Below are 17,403 nucleotides of genomic sequence, written 5' to 3' on the forward strand. Positions count from 1 at the left end.
CTGCCCCAGCCTCCCAAGTTGTTAGGACTACAAGTACACACAACTACACCTGGCTAATTTTAATTTTTATTTTTGTAAAGACTGGGTCTCACTATGTTCCCCAGGCTAATCTGGAACTTCTGGCTTCAAGTAATCCTCCTGCCTTGGCCTCCAAAGTGTGAGTTTACATGTGTCAGATACTGTGCCAAGCCCTCCTGATTTTCTTGTATTGACAAACAATGCTTCAATCTCATCGTTTGTTACTTGTTTTCATGTTTTTCTTAAAATTTATACTTTCATTGATTGATTGATTGATTGATTTCACTATCTTCCTTTGTAGTTAAGTTTTCTTTATCAGTGTGTTTTGGTTTCTTGTTTTATTTTTTTAATTTTTAGAGTATCTACTAAAAGTTTTTGCTTTGTGGTTACCGCAAGGCATGCAAAGAACATCTTATGCTTACAATAAGTTATTTTAAAGAGATAGCAACTTAATTTTGATTCAAACAAGGGGAAAAGAAACCACTCTACTCTTCAACTCCATCAATCCCTCACATTTTGCATTTCTGATGTCTTAATTTACATCTTTGTGTATTGCTTATTCCTTAACAAATTATTGTAATTGTTATTATTTGTATTGTATTTTAACCTTCCTACTAAGGATATATAAGTGGTTTACATCCAATTATTACCATATTAGTGCATTCCAAATTTGTCTGAATCCTCACTTCTACCTGTGGGTTTATACCTTCAGATATTTTATGTTACATATTGCTGCCGTTTTCTTTCAGTTTGAAGAACAATATTTAGCATTTCTTGTAAGGCTGGTTTGATTACAATGAATTCATTCACTTTTTGTTTGTCTGAGAATGTTTCAATCTCTCCTTTATTTCTAAATGATAGCTATGCTGGATACTGTATTCATAGTTGACAGTTTTTTTTATTCAGCACTTAAATCTATTATCCTACTCTCTCCTGGCCTGTAGTGTTTCTGCTGATAAGTCTGCTGCCAGGCATATGGAAATTCTCTTATGTGTTATTTGTTTCCCTTTTCTTAGTCCTTTCAGGGTCTTCTCTTTGTCTTTTACCTTTGAGAGTTTAATTGTAATATGTCCTTGGTTGCCTTATTCAGATTAAATACGATTGGTGACTTTGACCATCCTAAACATTTTAATCTTTCACCAGGTTTAAAAAGTTTTCTGTTATCTATTTGAATAAACTATCACTTTTTCATTCTTAGTTCCCCTTTAACGTCAATGATATGTAGATTTGCTCTTTTGTTGTTGTCCCACAAATCTCATAAACTTTCTTTGTTTCTTCTCATTCTCTTTTATTTTCATTCTACTCTGACTATGTATTTTCAAAGAGCCTGTCTTTGAGCTCACTGTTTCTTCTGCTTGATCAGTTCTACTATTAATGCTTTCCATTGGATTTTCAATGTGTTCAATGAACTTTCCAGCTCCATGATTTCCATTTGATTTTTTCCCATTATTTTGATTTATTTGTTGAATTTCTCTGGTAGATTTCTGAATTGTGTTTCTACTTTCTCAGCGTTCACAGGTTCTTCTTAAAACAGCCATTTTGAATTCTTTGCCTGCCAGATCATTCATCTGTATGTCTTTAAGTTCGGTTGCTGGCACCTTGCTTTTTCCATTTGGTGAGGCAACTTTCCTAAGCTATTATTAATATTTTTAGATATACATCTACGTCTACACGTTGATGAATTAGATATTTGAGTCTTCTCAGTCTGGGTTTCTTTGTGACTACTTTTCAGTGGACTTATTAAGAAATTTTGAGTGGACTCACAATTGTATTCCATTGCAGCATTAGAGATAGCCCAGATCCCGCATTAGACGTAAGTCTTGCGATGGCTGCACCACTGATGCACCATTTGCTGAATGGGCCCATGAGTGATCCACAGAGTCCCCTGGCTATGGGGTGAACATGTAAGGCCATCAAGCCTGTAGAGTCTGTGTGTTGTTTCACATGAGGCTGTTGCTAGCCTCACCTCCTCTTATGTCCTTAGCATCCTCACATGGTTCATCCCTTTTGGCACTCATGATGCCACTTGTGGGCTGATACAGGAGTGAGTCTACTGTGAAGGCACTCAGTATAGTGAAAAAACCAAATATCAACCTCTTGCTGACTTTTTTCAATGTAAAACTATAAGCCCTGTGGGAGTTTCTGCAGATGGTACCATAATGGCCTGAGGGAGGAGTATCACAGTCACAGAGTTGGTTCGCTCACTGTCTAAGCCATGGTTTTACTCATCTTCTCAGTCCAAACATGCTTCATAACCTTGTTCATGCATTGAGGTTCTGTTCTCGTAATCATAATTTCACATGTAGACAGTTGCTCATATTGATGTTTCTATAGGGGTGTGATAGCAGGAGAGGTCTGCACCACTGTCTTGCTCGGCCTCGATCATTTTTTTCTTACAAGAATTTGTCTCCTCCTCGTTTTTCTTTTTCTCTTAACTGACCTAGGTTTAATCTTTTAATCCTTCTCCCTCCTCTGCTTCTAATGTCATTGTTTCTTTGTACACCTCTCATATCTACTATGCTACATGACCTTCAGTTGATTAGATATGATATATAAGACTTAATGTCCTATAAAATAGAGGTAATAATAGTGTCTAGTTGATAGGAAGGTTAAGAATATTAAATGACACCATTGATGTTAAATGGAAGTAACTTTCTGAAATGTATTAATGAGATGTGATTCTTTGTTCTAGTCTCTTTATAGACTAGACTGCTTTGTTCGAGTTTTCTCTTTCCAGTCACAGAAAGCAAAACCATTGTAATAGTAAAAATGAAATAAAATTTAATTTAAAATTGTGTTCTACTCTTCTCCTTGTTCAGCCATGGAAAGCAATAAAATTGTGACAGCAGAAATTAAAAGCGAGCAGAGATTTATTTAAAAATTGGCATTCTCCTTTTCAATGCCAAAATAAGACCTAGACAGTTTGAATAAGGCAATAGTCTCAAGAAACAATTTATTGAAGAGAATGTGGGTTTCTAAATCCTAAAGAGATTTTTTACGTATGTGAGTCAAGTTTGGCTGCCTTGAATCCTACTATGACTTTAATGAAAGTTCTAGTTAGGGTGGAAATTGTCAAAGAAAAAAATTGCACCAAAGTTAAACACATAAAAAAGCTATTATTGAAGGTTATCGCAAAAGGGTAAAGAGGCCAGTACTTAGTCTGAACTCAGCTCCACTGAAACAAACAGCAGTATAGATTTTAAGAGTTGGGATGAGGGGGAGATCATAGACCACCTTTCTTTGCTAGTTGTCTTTTTCCAAAGGAATGCTAAACTATCTTTTTATCTTTATGACAGAAGGTAATTTTACAAATTAGATCAATATGCCCACCAAAATTTTGCTCTTACTCTCTCATGGAGTCTGGGAGATAATGGTGTTATCTTTCTTGAGAAGTATATTTCAAAGGGATGGCACTGAGGTTCTTGAAATGGACATTTCTGAAGTGTAAAACTGGCAAGTGAGCTCTTACAAAGATGTCTATGTCAAAGAGGCAGAGAAAGAATTTACAATGATAACATTTCTAGAATATTAGAAAGAAAAGAAAAGAAAAGGAGACTAGAATCAGAAATAATCCTGTCTAAAATTTTATCAAGCTGAAGGGATTGTTTTAGTCGAAGGTTTAATGTAAGGGGAATTTCTATGAACAAGAGGAAGAGAAGAGCTTTGAACTACACAGGAAGGAGAAAGTTCCCAGGAGATGTGAACTTTCTCAGTGACTATGGCACTGCCTGTGTCTCTGATCAGGTATTCAGCCCCAGCATCCTCCTGGGACTCGCTCAAAGAGATAGATAAGAAAAAATAGACCAAGAAAGATGAGAAAATATGGAGGCTGGTGTCTTCTCTAGTGCACATAGGGTGGCCCAGGAATGACAGAGTGGCAGGACAGCGGGAGGTGCCTTAGAGATCAATTCCCTTACTCTCAGCTTGTGAGTGCTGCCTGAAAATCCAGTCTCTCCAAGCTTAGTGGGAGGGGGACTCATAAGTGGGTTGACTGGACCAGTGGAGGCCCCCGGTGGATCATGCTGGCCTCAGAATGTGAGGTCTAGGAGGCTAGAGGGAAATGGCATTGGGTGACCAGAAACTGCATCAGTGGGTGCCAATACATGCAAAATCAAAGAGAAGATGAGCCACGTCAGCAGATATCAGTGAAGAATGTCCAGAGAAGACTCCACTGACCATACACAGCACAGACCAGCCTGTTCCGGAGGACAGTGCAAATGGCGCCCAGCAGCAAGGGAGGCTACTTTGACCCTGCCCATGCCACCAGCAGCTTGGACCCTAGAGTCAGATGCCACCACAAGGCCTAATTCCAGTAGTCGGTTCACTTCTCAGGAAGACGGGAGCCTGCACTCAGCACCATCCCTGTGGCTGCACAGGGCCAAGTACCCGTGACTGGGCGCTCTGGGTGCAAGCCAAGAAACAGCAGAACCTAGGGTGGCCTGTCGGTGAACTCGGCGACACTCTGACCATCTAGGAAGAGCCTCAACAGCCTCAGCTGTGGGGTCAGCTGCAACTGCCACCTGCTGACAGCGCATGGGAGCAGTAGTGGCAACCCTTGACCCTGTCCCCGCCACCAGCAGCGTGGACAGCAGGGCCAGAGTGTGCCTCGGCCCCCAAGACCTTAGGCCATGCAGCTGCAGGAGGACGTGAAACTGCCGCTGACACAGCTCCCAGAGGCTATGCAATGCCCAGCGAGGCGACCCTGCACTCTGGGCGCGGGCCAAAGATCAGATACTACCATGAAAGGACGGTGAACTTGGTGACCCTAAGGCTCGCAATGGGTTTAGCAGCAGCTGCCACCTGGAACCAACCCTGACCCTGACTGCATCACCAGCAGCAGGAACCCCAGGGCCAGATGCTGCCTCAGCGGCTAATTCAGGTGTTCCTCCTCCAGCTGCAGCAGGGTGGAAATCCGATGCTGAGCCCTATCTTGGCGGCTGCACAGAGCCCAGAGCCCACACAACGCGCTCTGGATAAGAGCAAAGGAAGAGCGGACTTAGGGTGGGAAGACCCTGCACTCTCAGATCCTCAGGCCATCTGGGGTCAGCCCTGCCAGCCTCGGTCTAATGCTCCGCTGCAGCTGCTACCTGCTCGTGGCGCCCAGCAGTGGCAAACCCGGCCTCTGCCTGCCACACCAGCGGCCCTGAAACCTTAGAGCCAGATGCCACGTAGTGGCAAAGTCAGGCAGTCAGCCCACAGCTGCAGGAGAGCGGGAACCTGCCCTTCGGCGGATTCTTGGAGGCTGCACAGTGCCCAGCTCCCGCCACCCAGTGCTCTGGGTGCGGGCAAATGACCCTCAGGCCATCTGGGACCGGACCAGCCCTGCAGCCTCAGCGGTGGGGTCAGGGGCGGCTGCCAAGTGCACACAGTGAACTATAGCAGCTGTGGCAGCCGCGGACCCTGTGCAAGCCACCCGCAGTGCAGACCTCTGAGGTACCTGACTCAGGCGGTCGGCCCCCCAGCAGCGGAAACCTTCCCCCAGAGGGCAGAAACCTGCAGCTCAGCCCCATCCCAGCGCCTGCACTGTGCTCAGCGCCTGCCAACAGCAGTGAGGATTCCATGGCTGGAGGCCTTTCCAGGGCAGGAACCTGCCGCTCTGCCTATTCTAGGCAGCCGCACAGGGCCCAGCGCCTGAAACCCCGAGCTCTGGGCGCGGGCCAAGGAAGAATGGACCCTAGGCTGGGACAGCGGTGCACTGGGCGATCCTCACGCTTTATGGGACCAACCCTGCCGGCCTCTCCTGAGAGCTCAGCTGCAGCTGCCACCTGTACAAGGGCACGGCAGCAGCAGAGCAACCGGGCACTTTGCCTGCACCACCAAGAGCCCAGACACCGGGGCCAACGCCATCTCAGCACCGAATTCAGGAAGTCAGCCCTGCAGCAGCCGCAGGGCAGAAACCTTTGCCCTTGGCCCAGTCCCCCTGGCTGCACAGTTCCCAGTGCCTGCGACCCGGAACTCTGGGCGCAGGCAAAGGAACCGCAGACCCTAGGCTGGGATAGTGGTCCACTCCATGACCCTGAGGCTGTCTGGGAAACGCCTTGCCAGCCTCCATCATGGGCTCAGCTGCAGCAGCCACTGCACATGGGTGCAGCAGCCTTGGTGGCGACCCAAGACCATGCTCTTACAGCAGCCAGGCGGACCCCAGGGCCAGAAGCCGCCCAGCGGCTAATTCGGGTGGTCAGGCCTAGCTGCAGGAGGATGGGAACCGGCTACTCAACCATTTCCTGGAGGCTGCCCTATGCCCAGCGCATGAACACCCTGCTCTGGGTGCCTGCAAGAAAGAGCTGACTCTATGGTGAAAGGGCCGTGCCCTCAGCGATCCCCAGGCGGTCTGGGAACACCCTGCGTGCCTCTGCTGTAGGTTCAGCTGCAGTGGCAACCTGCAGCAGCTGTGGCAAACTCCGACCCTGCCAGCGCCACCAGCAGTGGGGTCCCTTGGGCCAGAAGCCTCCAGGGCACCGAAGTCAGGGTGTTGGTCCTCAGCTGCAGGAAGACGGGAACTGGCGCTCAGCCCCACCTCAGAGGCTGCATGGTTCCCAGAGCCAGGGCCCAGCTCTTCTAGCGCAGGTTGTGGAGGGGCCAGGGGCAACCCAGGCTTTAGGGCAGTGTCATGATCACAGCTCACTGAAGCCTCAACCTCCTAGATTCAAGCTATGCTCTCACCTCAGCCTCCTGATTAGCTGGTAGCTGGACTACAGGCAGGTGCCATAAAGCCTGGCTATTATATTTTATACATATTTTGGAAAGACAGGGTCTCACCATGTTGCCCGGGCAGGTCTTGAACGCCTGCAGTTCAAGCGATCCTCCCAACTGGACCTTCCTCAGTGCTGGGATTGTATGTGTGAGCCACTACCTGCCGCTTTTATTATAAGGATACTTGTCATTGGATTTCGGGCCCATCCTAATCCAAGATGAGATGCCCTTATCTGAAGGTGCTGGACTTAATTACATCTGCAGAGTGTTTTCCAAATAAAGGCACATTCACAAGTTCCAGTTAGACATATCTTTTAATTGACCACCATGCAATCCACTCGAGGAGTATTAAAATGCCAGTGTGGACTGAGGCACCAAAGAATGACATTATTATATCAAACACATTGCCTTCTTTGTAGTGACCTGTGGGCTTGGAAACAGAACCATTTGCAGCTGTCAGGGAAGTGCACAGAGCCTGGCCTTTCCCGCAGCCTCTTCCCCACTGGCCTTCCATGAGAGGATCGCCCCTTGAGAGTGTGAGAGATTCCTCTTAAATGCTAAAGACCACAGGAGCATTTGGGAGGGGGAAGATGTTTAGGGAGCAACTTAGTTGCCCTGAGGTGCCCATCACCCTTCACTGTTTCAGCAAGGATCTGGGAATGGGAACCAGGCATAAGACAGATACATGTGGATGAGAAGAGGCCAGAGTCTTTCTCTGTGTAGGCACCACCCAGCCCAAGAGGAGCATTGCTCCAGAAACACATGCACTCATGATGTTAAACCCAATCTATTGAGTACTTAATGCGAACTGGGAATTTTTTTAAGCACTTAAGCTGTCATTTATATCTCCCCTACCAGTGTTGCACATGGTATTAAGCATTTGACAAAGTGTATTGTATTAACTCCTGCAGAAAACCTAAAAAGGGGAAGGGCAGTATAATTAATAGAATTTTCCATATGAAAAGACGGGGACTTGAGTTGAGGTCACAATTTATATATGGTATTATATTGTACTTCACACACGTAACATAGTAAGTGTCCTGGAGAATCTTGGTCTCTTAGTCTATATAATAACATAAGCAACTTTTGTGAGATTAATTGTTTTTCCGAACCATGCCTGGAATATTTGCATAACATTCCAGTGTTTAAATATGTTGTTTATTGCCAGGTGTGGTGGCTCACGCCTGTAATCCCAGCATTTTGGGACTCCAAGGCAGGTGGATTGCCTGAGCTTAGGAGTTCAAGATCAGCCTTAGCAACACAGGGAAACCCCATCTCTACTAAAATACAAAAACATAGCCAGGCGTGGTGGGGTGTGCCTGTATTCCCAGCTACTTGGGAGACCGGACAGGAGAATTTCTTGCACATGGGAGATGGATGTTGCAGTGAGCTGTGATCGTGCCACTGCACCACAGCCTGGGCAACAGAACGAGACCTCGTCTCAAAAAAAAAAAAAAGTTGTTTCTCAAACCATTTTCATCTTCGAAACATTTCAGGCCTCCTCCAACTAACCAGCTTATGTTAAATTTTGTTTTATTTGAATTAAATTTAATTTCAATAGTCACCTGTGGCTATTGGCTACTGCAGTGGATAGCACAGAGATGAGAAATAATAGAAACTTTTTTTTTGTTTGTTTCAATGGCGAACATTGTCAAAAGTTCAGTTCCTGTTTTATGTAAGATTTTGGTTTATATTTTCTCAAAGAAGTGAAGTACAAAAAAGAAAAAAAAGAAAACAAAATGATGATCCAGCAGAATTTTGGTAAGGAAGGGTGAAGAAGAGACACTTAACTCAGGGTGGAGACAACAGAAATGACCTTGTTTGAAATGCAGCTCCTGTCTGTGTGGCTCTCTGTGCTCTGTTGGGGCATCAGTTCCTTTACTTCTTAGTTAAATCAGTTATTTCGATGGTACAATGTTTTTTTGTTCAATAAGTGTGATATTTTGCACAGCTGGTTTAATTCCAGTATGGAAGCTCTCTGCTCAATCGTCTTGATTTCTCTGGGCTTGTTCCCACTCTGCAGATGTAAACATGGCACCTGTATATCTCTCTCCAGGTTCTGATCTAGTGTGACAGTGTCTATGACTTGCCCACCTAGAGAAATACACACATTGCAACTTGAGGAAGAGAAAAAGAGGGCCCTGCAAAAGGCATCTACAGGCCCCACGTGCTGTTTACCCTTCTTATTTATTGAAGTGACTCCTCATCCATTTATTGGGCAGTTGTAAGCAAAGGAATTAACTGACTATGACAATTCATCTTGATGTACAAAACTTTAGTCTGTTTTGAGTTTCCACTGTTGGGAAATACCTAGTTATACTAATAGTTATACTAATTAAGAACAGTTACAGATAGTATAGTGACAGTCTTTTTTTTTTTTTTTTTTTTTTTTGAGACAAGCTCTTACTCTGTTACCCAGATTAGAGTAGAGTGGCATGATCGTGGCTCACTGCAGTCTCAACCTCCCCGGGCTCAGTGATTCTCCACCCTCAGTCTCCTGAGTAAGGGGGAATACAAGCACGTGCCACCGTGCCTACATATTTTTTGTATTTTGTTTTGTTTTGTTTTGTAGAGATGAGACTTGGCCATGTCACCTAGGCTGGTATTGAATTTCTGGTCCCAACTGATCCTTTCTCCTCAGGCTCCCAAAGTACTGGGATTACAGGTGTGGACCAGCATGCCATGCCTATAGTGATATCTTTAAGTAAGCCTCTCCTTGCTTCTTTTGAGCAATTTTTCAAAGCAACAGACACCTTATTAAATGAGAAAGTTGATCGGTTTTCCTAATGGCTGCTAATAAAGTAAAGAACTAAGGAACCTCTTTGATTTCAATGAAGTCCCTACAGATGTTATGGGCTACTTGTTACTGACAAGTATGGTAGGAACTATAGGTCAAGCTGTGATCAGCAAATAGATCTTGCTGAAGAGGAAGAACGATTGGCTAAGATAATCCCCCAGGACAGCTGGCATACGTTTAGACAAAGCTGAATTGAATGCTTTCTGAGGAGGAGTGTGTTAGTCTGTTCTCACAGTGCTATAATGACATACCTGAGACCGGGTAATTCAAAAAGAAAAGAGATTGAATTGGCTCACAGTTCTGTGGGCTGTACAGACTTATGTTTATAGGGAGGCCTCAGGAAACTTACAATCATGGCAGAAGGCGAAAAGGAAGCAAGCACATATTCACATGGCTGAAACGAGTCAGGGGAGGTGCTGCACACTTTTTAAACAAGCAGATCTCAGGAGAACTTTGTCTTCAGACAGCACTAGGGGGATGAGGATAAACCACTAGAAACCACATCCATGATCCAATCACTTTACACCAAGCCCTTCCTGCAACACTGGTCATTACAATTCCACATGAGATTGGGAGTGGAGGGTGCACAAATCCAAACCATATCAAGAAGCATTTTAAAAGTTGAGGGAAGTTCCAATAGATGGCAAGTCAGGATAGGGAATTCCATCAGCATAATACTCCTCTCAATCCACGCCAAAGTGGGAGAAAGGGAAAAGTGCAAGGATGAAGACGGGACACAGCAAAATGACAGGATGACTCACAAGATGACCCCTGTGGAAAGCATTTACTGACTCAAAATCCAAACCATGAAGACAATAAGAGCAAATTTGCTGAGTTTCTATGCTCTTTATGTTTATTAGGGAAGGGCAAAAGCCAGCCCCTTGACATTGTTATTGTTAATTAACATCATCACCGCCTGCTCTTAAGTGCCTAGATACTTTCTAGAATCTAGTATTATTTTCACTCAAATGATTTTTGGATATGCCCTGTCATGCACGTGATATTGCAGAAACATCCTACATTAACCACAGCAAGATAGCTATGTAATATATAGGATCACTTTAGGGGAGTGTATTTCTACCCTATTTTGAGATGGAAAATGAAGTAGAGATGTCCATTTGTCAATTTCTTCTACATTATGTCAAATATTCAAAGAGATTATTTTATTTATTTCAAAGATGCATTCATGTTGAAATTAAAATTTAAATTAAGAAAATTTATAAACTGAGTCAAAAGAAGAGTAAGCAAGGCAATTGGTTAACGTGTCGGTTAATGCCACCATACTTCTGTATGCCCTGGAAGCGTCAGGCATAAATGACTTTAAAGTATTCGGCATGTGGCCAGGTGTGGTAGCTCATGCTGTCGTTCCAGGATGTGGAGAGGTTGAGGCAGGTGGATTGCTTGAGACCAAGCAAGGCAACATGGTGAAACCCCATCTCTATGAAAAATACAAAAATTAGCCAAGCATGGGGGTGCCTGCCTTTTAGTACTAGCTACTGGAAAGGCTAAGGTGAGAGGATCATTTGAGCCCAGGAGGTTGAGGCTGCAGTAAGCTCTGGTTGCACCACTGCACTCCAGCCTGGGTGAAAGAGGGAGACCCTCTGCCCAGGACTCTTGGGATAGGACTATACCCATAGGGATTGTCCGCAATAACTTCACATTTGAGTGGAAGTGGAGATTATATGTACCAATGACAATATGTAGCAAAAAAGAAAAACATAAGAAATCATGGCAGAAATGGCCCAAAGAATGAAAAAGGGTGGAGGTAATTGAGAGAGGCTTTCTGGTGATACAATTTGAACTGATTTCTGGAGAATGGGTTGAATTCCAATAGGGGCAGACGGACCAAGTTAATTTTGACGAGGGAAATGTCTTGAGCGAAATCTCAAAATGGAAAACAGGCCAATGTAAAGTGCTAATGAGCGGTCCGGTTGGGGTACGGTGTAGGAGAAGAGTTCCAAGTGAAAAGGTAGTTGGTCTGATAGGTCAGGGTCTTGCAAGCAGAGGCAGATACTATCATTATTCCATTTTTCAGATTGGAAAACAGACACAGAGAGTCCAAGGTCACAAAGCTGGGAAGTGAATCTGGGCAGTCTAGGGGTAGCACCCTCTTCTTAAATGATCCATTAAAGGTTCTCTTCTGCAGGCATTCCAAAACTCTTCTCCATCTTTAGCTTCCGCAGAGTACCATGAGGCCCCCTGTCTACCTCACAGGACAGGGCCTCAGAAAAGCAACAGATCCCAACTCATACTAGCTTTTAAATAAAAAAATGTATAATCTTACAAAACAAGAAGTGCAGAGGTTGGACAAGAGCCAACATTGCTTAGTTCAGCAGCTCAACAATAAATCCAAGGACCTGGGTATTGGTGCACCTCTCCACACCACCATCCTCATGGGCCAGCTTCTACTTCCTCCTGAATGCTGTGTCTTTCCCTAGTTTTCTCCCTGATTTTAGCTCAAGTGCTGCTTCCTTCCTGGGGCCAGCCTTTCCTGCCTCCCTCGTGGGGCCAGTCCATCTTCCCAGGCTCTTGCAGCACACCTGGGTCTGCTGCACTTCCCCTTATTACATAATTCCGTGAATAACGTCACCTCTTTCTGTTAGACTCAAAGCTCCACTAGGGAAGAAATTCTGTGCATATTGCTCACTATTGAACCCTGGAGTCGACCACCCAAATATTTGTCAAATGAATAAATGGTAGCTCTACAGGCCAAAGGAACCCAAGAAACATGCAAACTACCAAAATACTCTTTACAACTCACTCCCCTCTGGAGAGTTTTCCCTGAGGCACATTCCTGTTGGTTTCTTCCCCTCAAGAAGCATTCTCCTTTCTCCTTCCTATAAAAGCCAGGTTTTTCTCAGATAGCCACACCATGCCCCATGCAAACAGATTTGGATTATTCTATCATTTGGACATAATCTATGCTCCCTATGCAGGTCCACAGGGTGCTGGTTGCCCAGGCTGCTGCTGGTGGTCTTCATGTAGCCAAGGTATCGCTAGTGCATGTGGAGAAAACAGAGCAACTGGAGAGAAACCGAGGAGGTAAAAGTGGGCAGGGCTTGGTGATGTTTGGGGATATGAGGGATAAGACAGAGAATGGTCTTAGGAAAATCTCCTGTTTTTTCCTTTTGGATAATGATATAGATGAATAAAAGTTCCAATCACGGGGATAGAAAACACTGGAAAATATGAGATTCATTCAGGCAAGTCTTTCATACACTATTCCATCATCAGTTTCATAAGGGAAAGGGAGTCAGATCTCATCTCCACCTTGTTTGCTTCTATCATACTGTGTTCTACCTTGTTGGATCTAGTTGATAACTAGATGATAGCTTCGTACTGATGGTGGACTTACCTACTAGTGTTTGCACCTCCTCCTTGCCAGCCTAGAAGCTCTGAGACAGCAGGAGCAGTGTGTGTGCACGCATGTGTGTGTGTAACTGGATTCCCCACAGCACATTATTGTTTCATCCATAGTAAATGGTGGAGGAATATTTGCAGGCCTTAGCTGGACTGCAGCATTGTGAAGGTCAGATAACCACATTTGATAGGTTGGATTCTAACCTTGAAGTAGACAAAATGTCCATCTTATCAGCCTTGCTCACACCAGCTGTGCCTTTCCTTTGTGGTTGTACGTTTGAAGAGCTCATGCCACAAGCCTCTTAAAAAGGAGATTGGACGTTCACCAGCCTCAGGCTGCATGGCAGGGTGACTGTGTCTTTGAATATCCCAGCTGGAGGCTGGTCATCCTTTTGTCTTTGGGTGAATAGACTACTCAGGAAGGCAGGGATGCGTGCAACCTCCTTTCTTGTTAATGAGTTTGCATTTTATTTTGGCAGATCTAAAATAATATTTCAAAGGCAGTGTAGAAGCAGATAGGGACATTACTTGTAATTGTTTAATATTGTTATGACATGACATTTGCCTACAGAAAGAGAGACAAGCCACCATCTTCAAGGGAGGGCCAGAAGTGTTAAGTGCATCATGTTGAATACAATTACGTTTGGTGATCAGGCAGCCCTGGGTTAAAATCCTGTCTCTATTGCTACCAATTAAGCCACTTAACTCCATCTGAGCCTCAGGCTGCCCATCTGTGTAATAAGCAGTAATAGCAGCTCTCCTGCAGGATCATCGTGAGAATTACAGCTCAGGCAATGATCATCATACTTCTTGGCACAGAGGTGTTCACTACCCAGGCAGTGTTATTATTATGTCTAAAGTTACAAAGGGAGTTTTTAAGAAAGATGGAATGAAAACTTGTTTCTCTCAATTCTGAGCTTATTAGAGCACACTGTTTTGCTTGAATAAAGCAGCCCTGGAATCTCTCAGGGGAGGGTGTTTGTAACATCTGCTCAGGCACGGTTTCATTTCCTATATACCCAGAGACTAGCCCTGTACAAGTTGTGGGGAGATACTCATGTGAGTTGGCGGACTTTGGGTCAAATATTTTCCCTAAGCCCAGGTCTCTATGGCATTCTACAGAACACTCTGTATCCTTCTAAGGGACACTGGAAGAGCAAATGGATAGTACAGTGAGTTACAAATAAAATGGCCAATCTCAGCATGAAAGATTGAGGGTGTTACCTAATGAGGATGCAAACCACTCCATCTACATACAAGCCCATCTACATACAAGCAAACCACGAGCCTGCCAGAAAGAAAGAACATGCTATGTAAAGGTTTAATAACAGTGATGACTATTTGAACTTCAGCTCCAGAGCAGTTCAGTGGCCTCCCTTCCAGGAACAGAAGCCAAAGCACATCAGGATTCTTGAAGGCCCTGAAAGGTAAATGAGAATCCTAGTGTATGGCAAAACATTCCCACAAAAGAAGGGCTCCATGTGTAGAGACTTAGAAAGGATTCCCAACTTCAGTCCCTTCAGAACCAGAAGCAAAGGTGGGGGACAGCGCAATTAAGTGGCCCTAGAGATTTGCCAGGAACTAGAGCCTTCCGGAGAAGTCCAGTTTTCCTATGCAGGGAGAGGACTGGGAGTTCGCTGGTCACAAGCATTGTGCCTTTGTTTTCAGGAAGACTTTAGGAGTCCCCCAGCATTGGAGGAACATTGCCTTACTGCGGACTCAAGCACAGTCTCTTACCTGGTAAGAAAAATGGAGCTGCATGCAGCTGCTGAAAACTTTATCCAGAAACCCAAAGATAGATGTTGGCACAAAGAAAGGAGGGCTGAAGAAAAGTGACCATGGAAACACATTGAGCTCTTAATCTGACCCATTTCTTCTGGGCCAGACCTGGAGCCAGGAATGTGGTGATGAATGAGGCCTGAGCTGAGATCGTGAGGATGAGACAGAGTCCACCCTGTGGGGATCTGGGATGATGAAAGGGCTCCGCAGATGGGGGACCCCCTGGCGAGAAGTTCTGCTGAGTGGAAAAGGGCTTGGAGTAACTGAGGTCAGCTGGATTCCTTAAACACTGCTCAGAGCCCTTGAAGCCATCTAAGGGCACACTTCTCAGGCCTGCTCCAAGCCACGCTCAACTGGGAATCTTTTAAGGACAGCTGCTCTGTTAGGCTTACCTGAGATGGTGTAGTTTTCCCCCGCCGCGGTTGTGGCACAGACAGTAAGTGTTCAGGAGCCGGGCCTCACAATGCCGTGGACTAGGGCAAAGGAGGACCCTGTCCTCTCCCAGTCCTGGGCTAAAACACGGGAGGACCCGGACCGGTGGCTCCACGGACCCCTGCAATGCCAAGAGCTAAGTTATGCTGCTGAAGGACCTCTCCGCCCTGGACTAAGGCACCGGAGGATCCCCGCCCTGCCCCACCCCGCCCCGCGGTGTCCTGGACTGTGCCACTGCAGAACCCCCGCCCCTCCACACCCTGGACTCTGGCTCTGGAGGACTCCGGCCCTGGCTCGCCCTGAACTACTCCTGCCCCTCAGCGCGCTGGACTGTGTTTCCAGAGGACCAGGTCCTGCGGCAACTTGGGCTACCTCGTGGACTCCAGGACCCCAGTCCTGTCAGGCCCTAGACCAAGACCCAGGAGGACCCACACCCCCTGTACCCATACCTTGCCGTGCCCTGTACTACAGCTCGGCAGGACCCCCGATTCGCTGAGCACTGGACTCCAGCACAGAGGGACCCCCGCCATGGAGATATGGACCACTCCTGCCCCACCGCACCCTGGACTACCGCACGCCAAGACCCTCGCCTGAACGCGTCCTACACTCTGGCATGGGGAAAACCGGCCTCGCAGAGCCCTGGACTCTGGCATTGGTGGACTCCCACTTGGCTACGTCCTGGACTCCTGCACCAGAGGACTCCTGTCCCCCCGCACCCTGGACACCTACACTAGAAAACCCTGTCCCGTCTCCCCCTAGACTAGGGCAGGGGAGGACCCTGCAAACCGACTCCGGCACAGTAACACCGCTTACCCGTCATGGGCTGTATTCCAGCACTGGAGGACCCCAATCCCGTCGCTCCATGGACTCCACCACCGAAGACCCTGGCCCCCCTGTGCCCTGGACAAAGGCACAGGAGGACCCAGCCTCACCGCCCCGTGGGCTATCGAATAGGAAAACCCCCAGCCCCACCGTGCCAGAGACTCTGACAAGAGAGGACTCCTGCCCCCTGTTCCCCCGACTACAGCAAGGCAGGAACCACACTCCTCCGAGGTCCTCGCTGTGGCAACTGTGGACCCCCGCCCTGGTATGCCCTGAACTAAGTCAGGCAATGACCCCGACCCCACCAGGCCGTGAACTCCAGTATTGGAGGACCATTGCATTACTGTGGACTCAAGCACTGGACTATCTCAGGGCAGGATCCCTGTCCTGCCATGCCCTACTCTATGGCATGAGAGTACCCAGCCTCACTGCGCTCTGGACTCCTACACCCCAGGACTCCTACACGGAGGACTCCCGCTCCTTCACAGTCCCATCCTGGACTCCTGCACAAGAGAACCCCCGCTCGGCTGCACCCTGGATATAGCAAGGCAGGAATTCCGCCCTGTGGCGCTCTGCACTGTGACACCTGAGGATCCACAGTCCAGCGCGCCCTGGACTACTGCGCCACGGGACTCCTGTTCCGCCGCGCCCTGGACTATGGCATCAGAGAACCCAGCTCCCCGCACCCTGGACAACGGCACCGGAGGACCCAGCACCCGGCATCCTGGACTAAGGCACAGTAGGACTCCGGCCGCATTGTGTACTCCTGCACAGGAGGACCCTTGCAGGGCAGCGCACTGGACTGAGCTACTGAAGGAGCCCCACCCCTGCCTCACCCTGGACTAAGGCACTGGAGAACTCTTCCTCCACAGAGCCGCGGATTCTTGCAGGAGACAACCTCCACCAAGCCTGCCCTGGACTGTGGCCCAGTAGGGCCCACACCACGTCATGGACTCCTGTACTGGGGGAAGAGTAGTGATAAATGTCCAGGTTTACTAGTTGAAAAGTAGCAATCAATGTGTTACAATGAATGGATTTGATGTAAAATTACAAATGCTGAAAACATTATGTGTAATTGCCTAGCCAGAACAATTACACAAGACAAAGAAATAAAATAAATGCATATAGGGAAGGAAGAGGTAAGATTGTTTCTGTTTTCTGAAAATATAATCTTAAGATAGAGAACATCTTAAAGACTCCACCAAAATAAATGGTTAAAGCCAATCAAGAAATTCAATGAAGTTAATAGTTACAAAATCAATATACAAATACCATTATTGTTTCTATGCAATAATGACAAACTATTGCCTGAAAAATAAATTGATAAGGCAATTTCATTTATAATAGAATCAAAACAGATATATAAATATATAAAAGACAGGAGTAAATTTAATCAAGAACGTGAAAGATTTGCACACTGAAAACTATAGCACATTGATGACAAAATTAAAATAGCATAAATAAATGGAGAGACATCCTTTATTGATGAATTCAAAAATTAG

General features: G+C 46.3%; 1 pseudogene; it reads left to right on the top strand.

Moving 5' to 3' along the window:
• The first annotated feature begins 7,668 nt into the window (after positions 1-7,668).
• Positions 7,669-15,813, top strand: LOC141407759 (uncharacterized; annotated as a pseudogene).
• The last annotated feature ends 1,590 nt before the right edge of the window (positions 15,814-17,403 follow it).

The sequence above is a fragment of the Macaca fascicularis genome, chromosome 10, assembly GCF_037993035.2.
Source record: "Macaca fascicularis isolate 582-1 chromosome 10, T2T-MFA8v1.1".
Lineage (NCBI taxonomy): Eukaryota > Metazoa > Chordata > Mammalia > Primates > Cercopithecidae > Macaca > Macaca fascicularis.